Raw genomic sequence first — 19,163 nt, 5'->3', positions numbered from 1 at the left:
GCCGGAATCACGTTACATTTCAAAGCAGGCAAATGCAAATTCTGGCTTGTGCTAGAACTGTATCCTTGGTGAACAAAGACGAAGTTCACAAGTTGGCAGAAGTTGTTTTTAATATTTTATGTAAATTTTCATGATTCGCTGAGCTTTATTTACAAAAAAACATATACTGGTTTTTATATATGTGCTCTTGATTTTTCCTTTCAATATTTGATTGGTTTGCTCCAATAAAAAGTGCAATGGTGAGGTCATAATGAAATATAGCTCGCCTGACTTCACATTCCAAAATGGTGGTCGAAAATAAACAATCCAACCACTGGACCCTGCCCCCGGAGCCCCCAATATGTTCGACTTATATTAATACAATTTTCTAAATGAGAAAAAATTTAATAAGTCCACTAATTACATTCCCCACTGGAGCTTGGCTCCACAGTGGCTCTCTCTACAGTTCGTCTCTATCCTCACACCTCTGTCCCAACACACTGCTTCGCACTTCTCCCCCTTCGCTCTTCACCCGATATCGCTCCCGAAGAGACTCTCTCCAGTGGATCATTCTCGCCTGTATCACTTCCGAATAGACTCTCACTTGCTGACCTTCTTTCAGGCTCTCTCGCTACTCTGTCTTTCCTCGCCCGGATTATTCTCACTGGAACTCTCCTCGCCTGGACTCGACTAGCTTTACCTCGCTCACTGTGTCGCCGTCCTCCTCGCTCGCTTAGCCACCCACCGGCCTCTCAGCTCAATCCACCCGGACCTCTCGCCGCATGTCCACGTCGCCTGTCATACCTGCCCCGGGGTCCCGCACGGCAGGGTCTCACAGCCCTACGAAGTGTCCTGGTTGGGTTGACAATATCACTGATAGCAAGACAATTTGGAGCAATGTTCCTGCTCCCACAACAATAGAGTAAAAAATGGATACTGGCTATATATCCAGTAATCTATGGAAAAGACCCATCAATGGCTAAAATCGTCTTCGCTGACATATATAGAAAGGACAGAGAATCGGATGGTGCAAGTACTGTTGCAGGCACCAACATTGAGGAAGAAGAAATACACATAAAAGAACAATCTATGCTAGCAAAGGTGAAGTTCTGTTATGTGAAATAACAGAAAACACATCAAATGATATTTCCAGGGTGAATAAAGCTGCTTCAAACTATATTCTTGTGCATCTCAAAGGCTTATTTGATAGAGCTGTATTGGAAAATGCAAATGTTCAGAGGTAAATTGGAAAGTTATGAAGAAATGCAGACCACAGTTCGACCACTGTGTCCAACCGTCGCTTCAATCATAAAGCAAGACAAAGGAAAAGGAATGGCCAAAGATGAAAACTGGATAACATTCCAACCTAAAAAGCAACTTATCATTGCTTATCCTGATGATGAGAAACAAACAAGCGAGGACACTAAGTTAAAGGTGATGAAAAATGTTGATCCTGTACAGGATCAACTTCATGTAAAGGGTGTAAGGAAAGCTGCAAATGCAGGCATCATGATCGAGGCAGGTGATGTTGGCTCATTAAAAAAATTGAAAATTGAAGAGCGACTCAAGGCCATTGGGTTAAGATTCGAGAAGTCAAAAAGTCGTGAACCCAAAGTGATCATTTATGATGTTCCAAGGGACATGGACAATGAATATATAATGGATACAATTCATGTCTAGAATTTGCAGGAGGCTGACATTTCCCGGGAACGATTTACAAAAGAAACAACTGTAAGTTTGAGAAAAGGGCCTAAAGGCAATAAGGAAAAAGAGCAATTGGTTATTGAATGCACTCCTGTGATAAGGAATATCCTGATTTCAAAAGGTTACATTTATATTGGTTTTTCCTCATGCAGAATAAAGGATTACATTGTAGCAACACGATGCTACAAATGTCAAGGATATGGACAGATAGCCCAAAAATGAAGAGGAAAGTTGACTTATTCGTCTTGTGGCTAAACAGGACATAAATATGATGAATGTCGCGAAAAAAATACAAGGGAAGTAAGTGCGCCAACTGCAAAAAGGCCAAAAGAGAACATGATCAAAGGATCGACTCAGTAGACTGTCCAGAGTACCAGAAGGCCTTATCCAGGGAAATCGATCGTATAGACTATGAATAGTCTATTTCCGATCAGGAAAGGTCAAATTAACCTTCAAGGATCTTCAGTCGCTTCGGCAGAAATAGTGAAATATGCTAACAAAGAAAATCTCGATGTGGTACTTATACAGGAACCATATGTTGTCCGTGGCAAGATGATGGAAATTCCTGCTAGATTGTACCACGAAGGAAAAACACCCAAAGCTGCAATCTGGATTAGAAATCTTGACCTCACAGCTCTAAAAATTGCAAGTATTTGTAAGGAACATCATGTCTGTCTAGGTGTGGAACTTGAGCCATGGAGAGTGTTCCTTGTCTCTTCGTATTTTCAGTTCTCAGATAAGAATTAAATACACTTAAACCACTGCGACAACATCATGAAAGACAACGAGGAAAATATAATTTCATAAAAAAAAATTGTTGTCTCTGTAAATACATCTTAAAAAGAGATACTAAAAGTATTTTATCAATATCGTTTATACAAGAGCAAAATAACTAGTTGGACACATGCTCGACAGGAAAAATAATGTAATGAGCGTAATTTCCTTTAGAAATATTTCCAAGATGCATCAGCTTGCATATGTAGATGGTCAACTATGTTTTCACACATGCCAGCGACGTTTCATAAATCAGAGCTAATGTAGTGGCGGATGCTTCGATGGCGTGCAGACAATCCCGCCGTGTTTCACGCCCAATGTTTGAAAATGAACAGCCGAGGCCAGGAGCCGCGCGCGGAGGTGCGAGTGTCCGGGGCCTAACTGCGCGCGCAGGCCGCCGAACCACCCGGATACGGAAGCCGCGGGCCCCGGGGACGGGCGGTCGGGCTAATCCGGCGCAGTTGTTCGCCGGCGCAACCAGGTAATTGCGTCTGTCCGCCTGGACGCGGTAATGGCCGGGGTCCACATAGGAATGCAAACTCGCGGTGCCGAATGAGTGGTCGGAGGGGGTTGGGGGAAAGAGGGGTTGATTGCGAGTGCGCTAGCTGCCCCCTCAGGCACTGACCGGCATTTGCATGCACAGTTTGCGCGAGGGGAAATTACTGCGACACGACTTACCGCGGTTAATGAAACCTGTTTGTGCCCTTGGATACCCAGGTTAGCTTCGCTCCTTTTTTTAAATGCTTTTGTGTGCCGGGGAAATATTTTACTATCGAGCCCAATGTGCGGCGGTAAGAAGTGAAATGTTTTCGCAAATGTCTAATGAGGACTCTTTGGTCACGTGGCACGTTCGAACACTGCACGCGGTAGAGATGTGCCTGATTTTTGAACGTTCGTTCTGAGTCGGAACACATTACGCAGTGCCAAACAATATCGTGTGCAGAATTTCATTTCGGGGGAACGATGGACACAACCACTTTTTTCCGTTGTTTGCTTTCAAATTATTTTTATTTGTTGTTAGCCATGAAGAATTTTTTTTCACATGATACCTTTTTAGATACCTGATATTAAGACATATGTCAAAATAAAGTCTGTCGGTAAATATTAAATTAGAGGTTTGGGATCGCACGCAGGATTTTTCACGACCATGTTATAAGTTTGCATGGATTGAGGGCGTACGCCATAATTAAAGTGAAGGGTTTACAGATTTTTAGATTAATATTTCTGTTACCATATTCAGGGGCTCCCATATTGAATTAAGCGAATCCAATGTCGATCTAAACGTTACTGACATTTCGCTTTTGATGCAGCTATAACCTACAAGCCAATCCACCTTAAAATATTTTTTGTACAAAACAAACCAATTTTCACACTTACTTAACGTACATTGCATTTTGTTAGAGAAAAAATTAGCATCTAAAGTTTCGTGGTGAGAGTTTTTGACTTCTCCGTTTGGTGTCGTCTCTTCAGACTCCAAATCGTGCAACGGTGAGTTCATGAATTAATAAGCTTATAACCCATCCCCTAGTGATCTCTTTAACATAAGGCGAAAGCTTTAAGTCATGTTCTCCATATGCTTCTCCTGCAAAATAACATGTGTCCCTATGTTCTTGGACGAGGAAACTTAGCTTTTATGATGGGTTGATGGGGCAGCAGGCTGGTTTTGATTCCCAGCAATTTCCGTGGTGAAATGGCAAATCCGTGACTATGGCGTGCCAAGAGAAATGAATCTGTGATGGTTTTCCAATCTCCGAATTTAATTAAGCAAAATAAAATATATTGGGTACCAATAATAAACATACAAAATTTACCACCTACGATTTTACCATTGAGAAATTTCCCTACTAAAGGATAAACAGAGAGTAAATATGGTATGAAGGCAAAAAATGTAACTTCAAATATTATCAAAACTAATTAAATATATTGGGTACCACATATAATTATTGTGAAAACTACCAACCAGAATTTTTTAATTTTGCGAAATTCCAATGCATAATTTTTATAATTTATGTAAGTTTTAACTTTAAGTACTTAAAAAGGGAGGGATTTGGTTTTTTTTAGTTCGTATCGTCGAACTAATAAAGTGATACTTTAAATATTTTGTAAATAATAAAAAAACGATTAAACCAAAATTAATATTTAACACACAGCAAGATTCCGCCCCATGGGCTTTAAAAGAATTAAATTTGGTTAAAAGAAAAATATGCATGTATGAATAAACTATATCTAAGGGTGATAAATTAATAACAAACAAAAAACATTTACAGTTACCAAATATAAATAAAACAATTTTGCTATTTTGACTTAAAATGTGTAAAAAATGTGTATATTTTCTTTGATCATCAAAAACTCATATCTCAATAGAAAATAATGCTATATGTAAGAAACGCATCATAAAAGACCCAAACATTTATATACGTATGGACCTTTACAATTCTTCAATATTCACCCCAAAGGCAGTGAATAAATTCAAGCTAATTAATATCGAGTTAAGAAACTGAGCAAGAATAAAGTTAATATTAACTGAAACGCGTGTTTTTTTAATTTATCATTTTTATTAATTCAACCGCAAGGATGTGAAATGGTAGTCGATTTTTTAAATGTTAAAGTCGCATTCTGAAACTAATCGAGAGTGACTTAAGTTATGCGCTATGTTATTTAAACATGCAATATCAAATAACTCTTTTCACTTCTTATTAAATTTATATTTCTTAAGAGGGGTAATGTTTTAAATATGTTTTAATAATTGATAAGTTATATCTTTTTATCCGAACAAAATTAGTTTAATATATAGTAAATGATAAATAAACATACCAAAAGCAACATTCTCTTATCCACTGTTCTCCGAAAAATCTCGTAAGTTGTAAAAACAGTTAGTAATATATAAAAAATATATAAAATAATTTTTGTAATCTAATTAAATATCATAAAATATAAATACAAGTTTATTTAAACTATATTTGGCTTTACATCCGCGGTAAAAAAAGGGGATGAAATTTATTTGCTAAAGGATATTCCCATATTTTCTTAGTTTCTGAATTTTTACATAGGTTTCTTTGTGAGAACAGGTGCGACGGAAGGGGGTAAAACGTTAGAGAATTTTTTCAAGTAATACTAAAAAAACGTAAGAAATAAATTTGATAATTGTACAATTCATTTAAATAATCATGCATTTTTACCATATATCTTAAAATATTGAAAGTGTTTGTTATACGTTGAATATGTTTTGTTATTATAATCAAAGTTTTAAACATAATAGATTAATATGTTAATAAAACTTTTGCATATATTTAATTTAATTTAAATAGGTCTATGTTTAATTTTTTTTAAAATTTTCTACATAATGAATTGAAAATGAGGTACGTGTGAATTCATTAACGCTTTCAAATATAAGTTATAAAATAAGATACTTAATTTCACTAAAAATGGAACATGCATACCCATTTTAAAAATATAAGTTTTGTACCTATTTTGTTGTAAATTAAATCTTCTATACAACTGATATTTCATTGCCTTTATTTCTTAAGTAAAAGGTTTGAAATTGATCACATACTTTTATATAAATATTAAGATATCAGTAATACCTTGAAATTGCGCGAGTGAAGTCTTGGGATATTAGCTAGTTTAAGAATAAGTTTTTATCATTTGTAGTTAAATCAAATTTTTGCGTATTTTAGATAAGTTTAACCAACAGAAACGTCTGCCAAAGAAAATATTTACCTCAGCATATGTTTACAAATAATACATTTAGGTTGCAATTAAAAATTTTCTCAATTTACAATCAGGCATTTTCTTAATTTACGCCCGACCAAAATTTAATTTATATCTTATGGTAGCAGCTTTTCCACTAATGGTTGCTAGTATCAAAATTTCGTTGGGAAAGTTAAACAGAATAAAAAATAGTTTTAAGGATAGGAAGTCAAAAAGCCCTTTTAATAGATTTCTAGATAATAGTATCCGTCCATTGACTATCGTGGTGTAAATTTAAATGTGTATATGTAGTGTAAAAATTTACCATAATTCACTTTTCAGCTTAAATTATATACAAATCTAAATAACGTAAAATGGCCTGAAATCATTTATTAAATGATATGTTTTGACTGAATAAGCTTTATATAAAACTAGTAAAAATATTTTGTGGTTTTCTCATTTCTCAAGAAGTACTCCACAAGAGGAAAAGTAGCTTTCTTCTTTAAACCAGAAGCAAATCACCAAGCGCAAGCAAGTTTCAAAGCTCCCCTTCTCGATGCTGGTGAGCTGTTCAGCTTAGCGGTCGCTGCTCATAACAAGCTCCCGACAGAGAGTTGTTATTTGTTATTGGACTTAGTGCCGCTTGAGGAGCCTCCGGTGCTCGCAGGGAAGACGACACTCACAGAAGTCCGTTTCCCGCAGGCAGAGGAAACGTCTTAATCCGCAGTAATAGGCGCGAGCGGTAGGACTCGTTCCAATAGAACGAGGGCGCAGCGGAGCGAAGATGAAGCGGGAGAGAGCGAAGTAGGGGTGAAAGGGGGAAGTCGCACAGACGCCCGAAGGCACGCAGGGAGCGGTAAACGAGTTCGTTACCGTAATGCGGAACACACCCACGCGCCTGCTCAAGGGTGGGGAGGCAAACTGCACGATAGAGCAGTCGAGCGGGTTGCATATCACGCGGAACGGCAAGGGGCTCTCTGCAAGAAATTTATGTGTCGGAATTAAAAGCGGCAGCCGACGGTTTTCTGCTGCGCACGCACTGCGGGAACGGATGTAATTTCCCACAGGCTTGTTAACCAAGAAGCTGTTCAAAAATGGAGCTGGAATTACTAATTCGCTCCTCCTGATTAGATCTGGTGGCTTGGATAGTCTTAACAAGTATGAAAGTGCTCACGCAGTATATAGGTCCGCTATTTTTTAAACACATTGACCTTAACCCTGCATTTTATTTTACTGTCATACTTGATTTATATATTTTATGTATTTTTTTAACTGCAGGATAGACCATACGCAACTCCCGTTATTTAACAAATATACGTTACAATCTTATGTTGCCTCAATTGTACAAAATATTTTGGTTTCGGAATTCTTCAACTATTTGTTAAGTCACGTGGTTTTAAAGGCACCGTTTTCCATATTCTTAAGCTGTATACTTAAAATTAATTACAATTTATTGTTATCCATTAGGTTTAAAATTTGAAAGTTGTCTTTAAATACCAATAATTTATTATATCACAGCAAAACGTAACTTTTCTTTATAGTCTCTACTTTCTATCACATTTATTTTCACATTTTCTGAGCACAAAATATAGATCAAACATAATAAAAAATAAGCTTTTTAATATAATGTTATCACAAAAATAACCTATATCTATGTTCTTCAAACCTAATTGAACAAATTAATTAATTAAAATCTCAAGTCATACTAATATATAAAATTCTCTAAGAGGCTTTCTGGAACTGAAAGTTTGTTTGATGAAGAAGCATACCTCTATAGATCTATTAGAAGTTGAATATATTTTGAATGTTGGTAATTATTCATGTGAAAATTTGGTTTACCAGAACCCGCATATTCGAAAAGAATAGAAGAAGCAAATTCCATTGATCTAACAGCTCTAGAGTTCTTGTTTTGTGAGCATTACAAAACTGCAAAAAATTAACAGCGTGATTTGTGAAGTTTCGCATCATGATACAGGATCTTTTTTTTTGTTTAACCGCTCATGCAGATTGTGGTTAAACTTTCACACAAACAGTAATCACTCACAAATTAAATTAGCTTCATATTAATTTGTTGTATTTCAACATCGGTTAGTGGCGTAGCTTCTAGCTTCAACTATATTACTTGAAGATAGAACTTTAAGCAATGTGTTTAAATTGCCTATACCTATTTTGGAAAATCTGTAGCAAACATTACCGCATATAGTAGCTATATCATTGATAATTATTTGTAAAGTTTCTATGTGCGTACTGTAAGTGTTTGAAATCAGATATAAATTATTGCATCATCAATTCAATAAAAATAATAAACATTAACTATTTGTAGGTTATTTTTTGGCAAATATTACCAGTTATCCCACATGGATCACGCACAACTTTAATTGAAAATTGTGTCAAAAGTTGGCACAAAGTTTTTTTATTACTATCATAAATTTATGTTTATTTAAAATTTGAGTCTTACCAAATGAAATCGAATTTGTAGAATTATTGGGGGGAAAAAATGGTTATCATGAAGCTCCACAATTCCCTCAGTTTAGTGAAAATATTATTGAATTTCCACAGCAATTAATATTAGATAAAAAAATATATTATTAGTGTGATGTTTGGAAATATTTCTGAAAACATACTTTCAGATAACTTATTAAAGTCAGATATTTTAGCACCTAAAAATGATGACCGCACTTTCATTAATAGTAACATACTTAATCGAATATATAGTGAACAGCCATTTTTCACACATGGACAAATTGTACGTAGCAGCCAGTAGAGTTTGATCTTTCGATGGTTTGAGATTTTATATTTCTAAATATAACGGTAAAGGATATTTATCAAACGATGTAAGAGTTTTTACAAAAAAAAACACAGTTTACACAGAAGTTTTGAATCATTAAATTCCTTTTAAAACTATTTTAAGTTCAATGGACAACATTTACTTACTTCCAGTTTAACTATTAATCTAATACATTTTCAAAAACAATTTTATTGTTTACATTGAATGTCAGTTGTCAAACAGTCACACTGTTGTTTACTTTGTAACATTTGTGGTTTATATATATTTGAAATCTAGGGTATTTATGTAATTTTTTTGTCTAAGGAGTATATACATATATATATAATTTATTATGGTTTAAATTGCATATCGAATACATAAAATCCTATGGTCTAACAGTTGCGCTGTTGTTTCCTTTGTATTAATTGTAAATATTGTTAATTTGTGCTTTATATGTGGTCTAATTTTGACCACTGGGCGACCTCTAGTACTTATCATTACAAATGTACTGGTGCTAAAGAAATTTGATTGGACTTTTCGAAAAAGATTTAGATTTTTTGAAATATGTTTATTATTTCAAATATATATTCCAAAGACTGGCCAATAACTTTTAAGTAATAATTAAATTTTAGAAAATATGCTGGTATAAAATATTTATATTTATAGTATTTTTATTGGTACAACGCTTTTAATTTGACAAAATATCTTTTATACGTCTTAAACCAATTTTTTTTAATATTTAATTATTATTTTTGAAACCTACTCTAACAATACCTTTTATTTGTAGATTATATGAGAAAGTTTAAGTAATATTTGATTATTTGCCGGAAAAAGAATTCTTAAATTAAAAATTAATTGACACTTTCAGTTTTTAAAACTGTTTTAATGCATATTTTAAAGGTAAATTTCTTACTTGAATATGAATATTAAAAACAAAAATTTCTGAAAGGAAATCTAACGCTCTATATGTGAAACTGGATTCTGTATAGCCATAGTACATATGAATTACGAGTATTACGATTTGTATACAGCAAGGAAGTAAAACATTTTAGAAAAAATATTTTACTTAAGGTAAAATATTTCTTCAATGTAAGATTTTTGGAATATTTTGACATTTTTTTCTTTTGTTTATTTTTACCTTTACAATTTATTCCAAGATATTTTACCACAAAGAATCTACTCTTTCTGTGCAACAAAGGTAAAGCTTTAGCACGATTACGTAAGGTCTGACAGTATTTTAGATGAGATTTTATTAATAACATAGTTTTTCATAATTAAATGTTGTAACAGTAACAAAAATTATTTTGCAACATAATAAATATTGTCACACTTAAGATCACCCGGGCTAGCTCAAAATTTGGCCTGGAGTGGGCATTCATAAACACTTGCATAAATCATTTTTGTTACGTTCGACGATTCTTTTACTGAAAGAATGTCTCTCAGAGAAAAAAACTGCTATTAACGTATTTTCATTAAAAGCATACTGGAAGAAATTTCACAGTCACGCGGCAGCCATCTTGCCACCACGAAAACCACAGTAGATGTAGAGTATACAATTTTCCGCACATAACCACTTCTCCAACTCCAAAAACAAACACGTCGACTGTTCGCAGGTACCGATTGATGAATATTGAAGAATAGTTCGTAGTTAAGTCCCGCGGTCACACACAAAATAACGGTACGAAGTCGTAGGACTACGTCCTCATAACAATGGCGCGATCGCTTGGACATTGCTGTGGGATAACACCTGCGAACATATTAAAAAAAATTCAGTTGAAAGTTCCGAAAGATGACAACAGGTTGATGATAAAAAGGTAGAGCCTGGACCACAGCCACTAAATTCTCTAAAACTCACAAACTTTTATTACTTTGTGAGCCACTTTTCCCACACGTGACCTGCTCGGTACCTCGGCCAGACGATGGCTGAGGAACGAGGATACGCAGCCGCATATTCCCGAAGGACGTTGGAGGTGGGTTACCTCTCCAGCCAATCACAGCACAGCACTCATAAAACCCTAGCATTAGACCAGTTTCATGCACCCCGGAGCGAGTCGCTTTTGATAGAGATTACAACAAGAAAAAAATCACTAAAACTAATGGCATCATTTTCAACCGATCACAAAAATACCTTGACAAATTACCAGCTTATACGGGCGCATAACAATAGCCACCCGACAACGTCCAATGTTTTTTTTTCTCACGGAATTATCCATCTCCCTCTATTATCCTTACACAACAGGCCAAACTATTGCATCAGCTTACCTTCAGACGAAGAATCATTGTGAGGAAAAAAAAATACCTAAGAAAATTATGTTAACCCACCATTTCGAACAACGCAAAAACAAGAAATCCTTAAAAAAAAACATGAAAGCATATAAAACCTTACATTCACAACCAGACACGTAAAAACAATGCCTAGGTGCTTATTAACTATAGAAAAAAAAAAAATAGTAAAACAAGAAAAGCATAGAGTAAAGTCAATTATGACTATTAATTATATGGTTATCATAGGCCTACTTCTTAAAAGGAATAAAAATCTGTTATTTAAATAATATCAGCACAACTAACCAATGAACTTAACATGATGAAACAACATAATAAATCCGTACATAACCCATTTAACGAGTGGGAAGTGTACTAATCTGGGTTATTACTATATATATAAATACATATATATATATATTACTCGTAATACTTTTGATATTTTCTCTCAGAATGAGAACTTGACTCATTTTACGAAGTCAAAACTGATTTCCAATGAATACGAGGGGGAGGGGGGGGGGATAATTTAACATTTTTTTCATGCGTTTCAAGCAGACAGTTTGTAATTGCCATACTTGTCGCGAGGTAATTTTTTTTAGGAATTTTTACGAATTATACACTTAGTGATATTATACTGAATTTTATTTTATATTACCCATTTACACGCGCAATCATTAAGTATTTTAAACATGGGTCGTTATTAATTTTTTGAATATTCTAAGAACAATATTTTAACTGCCGTACAATTAATGAGATATAAGGATCTCTGTATCATCCTTGTTATAATTTTATTTGCTAACACATGTGTATTTCGAAACCTAGCAATCATTGCGAGTAGGAAAAATATATATACCGAGTGTCCTTAATTTGGGTGACCTGAGAAGAAAGCAGCATACGTTTTACTGCTCACATTTTACTACCAGTTAGAAAGTTCTAAATCTTCACCAACCCTAGTATCGTAATGAAGTTTCTCTGAAAATTACTTACCCAATGTAAAAATTAAAATGGTCAAATAATTGTGTAGATTAAATGCGACGCTATGTTCTAATAGAATAGCCTTGATAGTACTTTTTCATATTCACTTCATTATCTTACTATTTTTAACATTTTTCATTTTTTTTTATTTTATAACTTTATTCAAAAATAAATTTTAATTATTTTAATATCATAATTGGATTTTAGAGGACGCAGGAATTAACTAGTCATGATATCAAAATTAGAGAAATCGCAAATAAATTACTATCAAACAGTAACGAGATTAAAATCATATCCACGAACGCATAGCACTTAAATAAAACAAAAACACCAGAAGATAACAAAGGCATCGCAAACACATTTTCTTATTTTCCTTTTATCTTCTTTGCTATGACAAACACGACGCCACGAGTAAATCAGGTTGCTCGCTCCATTGCGTCTGAGATATACGTCATCGCATTGTCTTTGTGACTCCTCGGGGGAGGAGGGGGGGGTGTTCGAAGTAGGAAATGGAGGTTAGATCTTCCCTTTCCCTTCGTAAGAATCGCCCCTTTAATCACTCGGAATGAAATATGAGAAGTGGGCGAGTTGTAGGGTTAGGGAAGTGGTGAGGGGGATGGAAGGATGTCGAAGAGGAGGGTCGTCTTTGATTTGTATTCGCGTCTTTTTTTTTTTTGCCGGAGCTCCCTCCCTCCCCCTTTGTTATATGCGTCAGATATGTCCCTGACAAGGGGGGAAGTCATCTTCGAACCACCCCATCCTTTCCCAACCCCTCGGCGTAAACGGGGATGATTCACGCCGTCATTGCTCGGCTCCCACGTGTCTCCGGCCTCGTTACAAAAACTGCCCTTTCCCCCTCCCCCCTTCTCATTGACGTCACTCGATTCCCCCCTCCACCGGTGTACAGACACCACAGCCCGGGCGTCATCAGAATGCAGGAGCGGCTCGGTACAATTACCCCCACGTGTCGGCCGAGAACAAGGCAGCAGTGACGCGTGCTTGCGTCCGCTGCCACTAAATCACGACTAATCGCGCCACGGCTCCTTTTTTTTTTTTTTTTTTTTTGCGCGTGCGTCTAGCCGGGATGTTTCGACCGTCACGTCTGAGCACCGCGGCTTCAGAGCGCCTCTTGGGGAGTGCAGACGCCGCGCGCTGGCACAGCTTGGAAACGGAACTCATTAAGTGTAATTTTCTGCCCGGTGACGCTGCCAGTGACCTCCTACAAAAATTTTATAATTCGTCAGAAAAAAAAGTTAAAATTGTATGAAAAAATTATTTAAAACTCATAAATAGGGGGGGGGGGTGTTATGATTATTAACTATCACTTACTCAACACTAACGAAAGTACCTCTGCAAGTGGTGAAATTGAAGTAGTTGGTAAGTATTTGGCTAAGCATATATTTTCTATAACAATACGTTTTAAAATGTATATATTTAAATATCGTTATTTAGAACATTGTTCTTTGAACACACAAATATATTAATATTATTATAAAATTGTGGTTCACTCATATAATTTTTTGTTCTTTTTGTATCAAAGACCGCTGTGCTTAAAATTTTTTTTAATGGAATTTCAGAATTAATCATTAGACTTTGTTATAAAATGTAGCTGTGTTTTAAAAGCTGAAACCAGAAAGGGTAAATTTTTTATTTCAAACGTTTAAGGCATTACGAGTAGAACAACAGTAAAATCGTTTCTTCCTTAGGATAAAAAAAAATTATGAAACTAACATGTAAACAATTTATTATTCATCACTCAGTGTGACCATAAACCAATTACTGGTTTGATTTTGGCAAAGGAATAACGCAAATTTTATACGTACGTTTCTGATTATGTTGATCTTACAATTATTTAGTACAGAGCTAAATGATTTCAGACAGCCATGCTGTAGTAGTCTAAGCAATTTTTTATTGCAGTTGTAATTGTTTTGTAAATTAAATTTCAACACGAAGCTTGTTTGACGGTAAAGTCAGATATTTTAGCACCTAAAAATGATGACTGCCACGGTGGCCGTAACAAAAAAAAATAATAATGTGTTCTAGTACCCGAAAATGATACGTTGCAAAATCGTGCAACGTTCACATCATACACATCCATGATGACTGACGTAACAAAAAGTGCAACATTTCTAGAATCCAAAATGGCGACCATTACGTAAAAAGCAACTGTGACATTTTTTACAAGAATAGAAATTTCATAAAATTTTATTAATTAAATTTTTTATAATTTTTAAAATATTTCACTTAAAAATCGGGTATATTTAGTATTTTCAAGATGGTGGGTGTGGACGTAACTAAAAGTGCAACGTTTTTACAATCCAAGACGGTGGGTGAGATGTAAGAGTTTTTTTTTTATTTTTTATATATATTATTCAAAATGTTTTCTTTAAAATTTAAGATTTCTTGTTTATGGTAAATGTAAAGGTAAAAAGTCAAAGTCAATTTTAAAAATAACTTAAAGAAATCTATTCGAGGTTTGCCCATGGGGAATTAAAGCCACTTTGGGCACGTTTAGAATCATGGACTTTTACTGTAAAAAAAAAAACGTGAAATTTGCCCTCATATTGAGAATTTTCTAACGAAATAGGGAAATTTCTAGAAATTTTAAGGAACTTGGAGTCATTTTTAAAGAATTTTGATGAAATTGAACATCTAAAATGGCCGCCGTGACGTCATAGGTGGGTTGTTCCTTGACCCCACCTCTAACCTCGAACTGGTAACATGCACCCGGACCAGCTATCCTGTACTAATTTAATGGTTAACTATGTTCTGTAAACATATAGTTTTTTTTTCTGGTACCATAGTTTGATTACTGGAACTGCATTCATTTTAATTAATCTGCAATTTGTGTTCAGTGTAACAACCAAAAATTTATCTTAAATATTGACAATCAATTGACAGAATCTAAATATATATAACTCAAAGGTGACTGACTGACATAGTGATCTATCAACGCACAGCCCAAACCACTGGACGGATCGGGATGAAATTTGGCATGCAGGTAGATGTTATGTTGTAGGCATCCGCTAACAAAGGATTTTGATTAAATCTACCCCCAAGGGGATAAAATAGGGGATGAAAGTTTGTATGAAACTTTGTCAATTTTAAACCGATCGCGCTGAGACTTTGCATGCATGACGTAGGCATCCCCTAAGAAAGGATTTTGAGATGCAGGCTGTATAAGATTAGTAACTTTTCAGTTAAAAATATACTAATTTCTGTATGCTAGCGCCATCTACATTGAGTTATTTTGTAGAGAACTTTGAATTAACCATTTTTGTGCATAGTGCATAGATAATATATCTAGCGGATATATATGTTTTATTTGTTTTGCATTTGCATTTGTTTTGTTTCGGTTTATTAGTTTTGGTCATAGACTCTGCTTTGTTTTTGGTATTTGTTTTGTTTTCGTTTGGTTTAGTATAGGTTTTGTCGGTTAGACTTTTTTAAAATGGCTAAAGAAAATCTGAACGTTAATGGAGAAGTTGAAGAATGTACTGTCGTCATTATTGTTGGTGGTGCATTTTTGTTTCGTGCTCTCTCTTATTTAATGTACGGAACACAAGATAGAGCGATGGAGGTGCGTTCAGAAATTGTCATATATGTGGTTAATGACTGGAGCAAGTTTTCAATTATGACCCACGACAGGAATGGTGATAACTACGTAACATCTGACGAATATTTTGCTGATATGATGATAAATGCTACTTATGGCGGATTTTGTGAGTTAATAGCAGCAGGATTAATATTCCCATTTAGGTTTGAAGTTTATAGAAACGGTCTGATATATACGGAATCTGGATCTAACGACTATCCGGTAAGGCGATTACGATTCAGCCAAGATTTGTCCAGTGGGCATTTTGATGCTTATCTTCCCATAGTAGCACAGAAAATTACTCGGCGTCGTATGGAGGTAGCTGTAGAATAACATGATTTTGGAATTGATACACCTTCGCAACTTAAAGTTGACAAGGGTCGTCAGGAGGTACCTGTTTTAGAGCGTGAACATTCACCTATGGTATCTTCAATAAATTATGATGGAAATTTAATAAAAAGTTTATTGTCCCAATCTGAGTCTGTGACATTAATATAAAAAAATAAAAACAAACGTAGGGCAAGGTTAACTAATTACACACGAAAAAATCAAATAAAAAAGGCACAAAAATATATGGACAGACTCTACCTGAATCCCACCGTAAAGCTGTGTCTGAATATAATAAAAAAAACCTGATGTACAGAGGCAAGCTGTAGCCACCTACCAGGCTGCACACCCTGAAAAACACAGGCAAGCTGTCGCCACCTACCAGGCTGCACACCCTGAAAAACACAGGCAATCTGTCGCCACCTACCAGGCTGCAAACCCTGAAAAACATAGGCAATCTGTCGCCACCTACCAGGCTGCAAACCCTGAAAAACATAGGCAATCTGCTGCACTATATCAGGCCAGGAATACCGATGTGCATAGAGTGATTCAGTCACGGTATAAAGAAAATACATTTCAGCGTGTATGGAGAAGCAAGTTGCTTTCGGGTTTGACGTATGACTCAGATATTGCTTATGGAACTGACAGCAGTGTAGTCTTAGGTTCTATGACGTACAAGTGTCAGATGTGTAACGCCTTGAAGTGGAAAGATGAGACACCTGGCATGTGTTGTAGCGCCGGTAACGTACAACTTGAGCCGTTTAAACAACTGCATGAACCACTTTACAGTCTGGTTAACGATTTACACCCAAATCATGTACACTTCATGGATAATATCCGAAAATATAATGCCTGTTTTCAAATGACTTCCTTTGGTGGAAAACAAATAAAAAAGGCGGTTTTTCACCAACTTTTAAAGTTCAAACACAAGTCTATCATTTAATTGGAAGAATATTACCGGAACCTGAGCAGGATGCACAGTTTCTGCAAATTTATTTCGTCGGTGAAGATGATAGAGAAGCTAATATTCGATGTTCTAAATTTCCTGATTTGAGATCAAATTTAATCAAACAATTGCAGCTTATGTTACATGAGGTGAACACATACATAAAAGATCTAAAAACAGCCATTGATAAAATATCGCCTTCAGAGTCATTCAAGGTCGTAATACATGCAGATAAAAAACCACAAAGAGAACACAGAGGCAGATTTAATGCACCAACGGCAAATGAAGTGGCTGTTTTATTGGTAGATCAGCATTTTGACCGAGGAGACATTATCCTCGAAAGCCGAAGTAACTCACTTCAGCGTATCAGTGAGATACATCGAGCTTATGACGCGCTGCAGTACCCGTTGATGTTTTGCTTGGGGGGATGATGGCTATTCAATCAACATACCACAATGCGATCCCACAACTAAGTTGCCCTTGAAAAAAAGTCTCTGCTGTAAGTTTTTATTCATACAGAATAATGATCAGAGAAGGAGAAGATAACTTTTTGGTTAAATATCGCGCTCTTTTTAGTCAATATTTGGTAGATGAATACGCAAAAATATAAACTGAAAGACTAAACTACATAAAAAACAATCTAGCCAAATTGCGCGCATATAATTATATTCATTTAAAAGATGCAATTGGACTGCAAGATACTAAAGCAAATCAGCTGGGACAAATGGTAGTACTTCCATCATGTTTTACTGGTGGACCAAGATACATGCATGATTAAACGCAAGACGCCATGACATTACGGTCGTCCCGACCTTTCTATTACTTTTACATGTAACCCACGCTGGAGTGACATAAATGAGCACTTACTTTCAGGACAAAATCTCATGATCGATACGATATTATTTCGCGTGTCTTTCGATTAAAGGTAAGAAAGGTCATGGATTTGTTGATAAAAGGGAAAATATTCGGTGAAGTGAGATGCTATATGTATTCGACGGAATGGCAAAAGCGAGGTCTTCCGCATATTCATATACTTTTATGGCTTCAACATCGCATCACTCCGGATCAAATTGACAATATTATTTGTACTGAAATACCTAACCCCGATCGTGATCCTGAGCTTTACGAAATTGTTAAAAGTAATATGATACATGGCCCCTGTGGAAGTTTAAACCAAAATTCTCCATGCATGAAAAATAATTCGTGCAGCAAACGTTATCCTAAGGCTCTTATTAAGGAAACTCAAACCGGTGATGATGGTTATTCGCAGTACAGGAGACGTTCTCTAGATGACAGTGGATACTTTGTCAATATCAAGGGTGTTACAATAGATAATCGTTGGGTGGTTCCTTATAATCCAGTGCTTTTAAGAACATTTAACGCTCACGTGAACGTAGAGTATTGCCATTCAGTGAAGTCAATCAAATACGTTTGCAAATATGTTAATAAAGGGTCAGATCAGGCTACGTTTACTTTAGAGAATGGGAAGGATGGGAAGGATGAAGTTACAACCTACGCAAGTGGTCGATATATAAGTTCAGCTGAAGCAGTTTGGCGAATCCTTGAATTCCCAATACATGAGCGTTTTTCTCCTGTAGTGCACCTTGCTGTCCATTTAGAAAATGGACAGAGAAATTATTTTAATGAGCAGAACTTGTACGACAAATTAAGTAGTCCTCTTACAACTACACTCCTCTCCTTTTTCTATCTGCGTAACGTGGATGACATTGCAAAAACATTGCTACACTCGGAAGTCCCTGCGTATATCGTTTCAGAGAAGGAAGAGAGGAGTGAATGTTGAAGGATGGTCAGGGGTCAAAAAAGAACACGTTCTAGGTAGGGTTTATACTGTTCATCCAAACAATACAGAATGCTACTACCTTCGAATGCTTCTACATGAGATCAGAGGCCCAATTTCATTTGAAGCGTTGAAAACTGTAGATGGTCACTTACATCCCACTTTCCAATCCGCGTGCAAGGCTCTAGGTCCACTCGAAGATGATCGGCATTCGGATTCAGCTCTTAAAGAGGGAGCACTTTGTCAAACACCGCATATGATTCCAGAGCTTATTGCTATCATTTTATTGTTCTGCCAGGTTTCCGACCCCTTATGTCTTTGGGAAAATACAAAGAATACCTTTCTA

This window comes from Bacillus rossius (genome assembly GCF_032445375.1).
Source record: "Bacillus rossius redtenbacheri isolate Brsri chromosome 4 unlocalized genomic scaffold, Brsri_v3 Brsri_v3_scf4_1, whole genome shotgun sequence".
Lineage (NCBI taxonomy): Eukaryota > Metazoa > Arthropoda > Insecta > Phasmatodea > Bacillidae > Bacillus > Bacillus rossius.
This window is presented reverse-complemented; position numbering follows the sequence as displayed.